A 4,175-nucleotide genomic window follows, 5' to 3' on the forward strand; every position below is an offset into this window, starting at 1 on the left:
TAGTTTCAAGTTTGAAGAGATACACTCAATAGTTTAAAGTTTCTAGTTGTTCCAAAATACCCAGAGCTCCCAATGTAGAAACTTGGGCTCTGATACCAAATGTAATGCCCCACCAAGGGATCCAAAGAATTAACCTAGAAATTCACTAAGTTTGGTAGCATTTTTATTTTTTATTTTTAAATATGAAAGTAAATACCACATATAACTTATACACAATAACGGAAGCAATAGCAATGTCCATAACATACACAATAGATTACATTCTTTAAGGACCCCTTAATTTTGAATTACATCCAAATCAACTAACATTATTGAAACCATCTAATACAACAACCACATGAAATAATAATGCTAAGTCCAATGTTTATACATTACATTTCAAATGCTCAATCATCCAATCTACATGTCACAGGGTATGAAAAGCTTAAAAGAATATACATATGTGAAATAAGGCACATCATCTTATTCTAATCCAAGATACATCAAAGTAAAGATAATAACATGATACACTTGATACATCATCATAGGGGATATAAACATCCATCATAAAGATCAAACAAAATAAACTAAGTGCATGGTTCCTCCTAACAGTTAATAGCATCATTAGACCATTGTGGGCCCTAGCCATCCCTTTGTGTGTAACATCCCAAATCACTGAAGAGATCATCGGTATTAACATAGTAAGAATGTCACTTCTAACATATACTATACCATATGCAGAAAGTAATCTAACATGCAAAAATAAGCATAAGATAACATCATCTAACATATGCTAATCATCAATGAAAGGATACATATCCACCATCACGAAGGATGCATCAACCACGATGTCTCAATGAATCTCAAATGATAAGAGTGGAGAAATACTACCACCCGACCACGTGGTACCTAAGTGGTCCACTCCCACCATGCTGAGGAGATAATCTCAAGTCCCAAACAGGCTATCCAAAACACATAGCATAAATCTCTATAAGTCCAGGAATCCTAAAAGTATACTAACTCAAAGGTTGCATCACACAAAATCGACATCTAATTCCCAGAGGCACAACAATGACATGTAGGAACCTACTATGCAAGTGGGAAAGTGTCATCGCATATATCATGTACAAGTTATCTTGGCAGTTAGCTAAACTCCACGGGTCCATATTGATCCTCATGCGGCCACTAGTATCCTCTCATACTGACAAGGCATACTATGGAATGCAAGGTCACAACCATGCGTTCTCTCTACTCCCATCCTAGTCTGTACAAGCACTCGAGGCATGTGCGAGAACAAAATAATTATCATTTTAGGTTCATTTAGTTAGTATTAGGTGTGAATGTTTTCACTTTTTAACCAACTTACAATGAGTTACCCTGGCAGCCTCTTAGGGCCTCGACCCCCATTGCAAGCCACTTCCCGACACTACAAGCAAATAACCTACCCTAAGGTCAGGGAATCATAAATCTCAAAATCATAAAAGATAATCCATAATAAGAACATCAAATATGCATAATAAAAGTAGCAAAACTCCATGAGCAAGCATCCATAGAAAATCATGACCACAACAACTCTCTATTGGCAACTGAAGTGTCACTGATATCCATTGGTTCTCAATAACCAAAGTATATCTCAATCATACTGATCGAAGACTCCAAAAATGGTTGAGTCAAACATGTCACAACATGACATCATAAAATACATTTCAGTCCCATCATGGCGACTAGAAAATAACCAAGGATAACTAATCAATGAACCAAAAATGGTTAAGTCAAGTGTCTCATACATAAGAATCTCAACTATAACAATCAGTAATATAACATTACATAGAGCATTCCATCACATAACCATGGTTGGGTTTATAAAGATCGAGATTAAAACATCATCATGACATCACAATCACATAACCCCCAAGCCTCTGGTAGACGTCCTATAACTGGTCAACACTAGTCAACCCAAAACCCAAAAAAATAGCATAAAGAATACACAATGCAACCATATGTTTTGGTTTTGCTAAAATTACATACTTGAATTTAAATGTGGAGATTTCAGTTTAAGTTTTCAAGTTGGATAATAAATGGAGGAACATTTTGTATGTCTTTCCCAACCCATGTATTGTATTGATTGATAATGGTTTTTCCCTCTAACTCTTAGAATCAATTTTCTAAATGTTCTAAATGTCTTTTATATACACATTTTGTTGATAATGACCCCCATCATTTTTAAATAATAATTGAAATTCTTTTCATATTCATCTTTCCAAATTAAAAAGATTAAATTGAACCTATATTATTCAACTATAACATTATAAAATAATTTGTTATTAAAGGAATATTCTCTTAATACAAACCATTTATTAATATATTAATTATTTATTATTAATAATGTATATACATATATATATATATATATATTTATACATATATATAAATACATATACATATATAATTATCATTATATAAAAATGAATTATATATATTAAAAAAATTGAATTAACAAAACATATGACAACCACATATTATACACAGGCGAGTTTAATAACCCCCGATCACAGTTATATGCGTCTTGTGGATCGCAGGTACACTGCGGTCACAGGGACACTGCAGTACTGCAGTCCGTGTGGTCATTGCCGTCGGCGGGGGTGGGGAAATAAGTCCCTCCCACCCCATTCCAATTTTTTTTTTTTTTAATAATGTTTTTTTTTTTATAAACATTATCATGCGCGAATACAAATCGCAATGCGATTTAATGAGATTTCACTGCGAAAATTCATTCAACTTTTCAATTCAATAAAAATATATATATACATATATATATGTGTGTGTGTGTGTGTGTGTGTGTGTGTGTGTGTGTGTGTGTGTGTGTGTGTGTGTGTGTGTGTGTGTGTGTGTGTGTGTATATATATGGATAATTTTATCCAGTATCACAGCATATAAATATACATATATATATATGATATATATATAAATGTGTATATATATATATATATGTGGGAAAATATAAACATGTATATTTTACAATGAACATATACACAATTTATTTAAAGATTCCAATTTTCAAAATTTTCCTATAGACTATTTGGTCTCAAAATTTATTCAATAAATCATCTAATGGATTTGGCTACAATTTAAACCCTAGCCCCATGTTCTCTTTAGATCTATGCATATAAAGATTCTCAAATAAATTTTAACTACCCATATTGAGACTGCATACAATTAAAATAGGAAAATCCTTGTAAGACATATGGAAGACACGAAGAAGACAGGAAGTGCAAGATGCGGAAATAGCATAAGTAAAATCACAAGAATCTACCTGGATTTTGATGCTAATTCACTCTTCCCTCAGAAAACCCACAGAGCAAGCTCCTCCCTTCTCCAAAGTTCTCGAGTCCTCCACTTCTCCAAAACGCTCTCCAAATGCTATGTCTAAGCTTCTAGGAATGCCTGAACATAAAGAGCTCTCAGGAAACACTTAGAATGTCTCTAGAAATAGCTAGAAGGTGTCACCAACTAAGCATGTGTCTTTTCCAACCTTCTAGATGAGTCATAAGGTTGTAGACACCATGTGCTTAATTGATGCACTAACCTCCGTGTTGTTGACATATGAGAAATGAAAAGGTGCGTTAACTCCTAGGCAAGCTTATAACTCTAATTTACTTTTTATATAACTTCTATTTAAATTTTTATAAATTTCATTTTATTTTTTATAACTTTTATTATTATTATTTATTTATTACTTTATTATTATTTTATAATTATTATTAATTTAATTTCTAATTTTCTTTTATTTAATTCTTTTTCCTCAATTAATTCTCATTTAATTAATTATAATCAAAATATCAAAGATCATGATATTATATTAATTATTTTCCAAATAATTAATTAATTAATTAAATCTATTTATTAAGACTTAATTAATAGAAAATTCACCATAGACCTCCAAGATAAAATATGAAAACCCATCATAGAGCAATTCACACAAAATCAGTCTAAAGGGTTAAAAATCATGAAATATGTCATCCGACACATTCGGTGGGTAAAATATCTAGATACTTGTCCTACCTCACTAGGACAAATGGTTTAAGGGTTTGGGATTTGGACTTGAGAACTTATCTCCCTTCTCTTATCATTGAGATAGTGTAATAGGGTACGCTCATCCTGACAATTCAGGGAAGTCGATACTCGGTACCTGCAAC

Source organism: Cupressus sempervirens, chromosome 3 (assembly GCF_028749045.1).
Source record: "Cupressus sempervirens isolate cs-2001-9-10 chromosome 3, ASM2874904v1, whole genome shotgun sequence".
Lineage (NCBI taxonomy): Eukaryota > Viridiplantae > Streptophyta > Pinopsida > Cupressales > Cupressaceae > Cupressus > Cupressus sempervirens.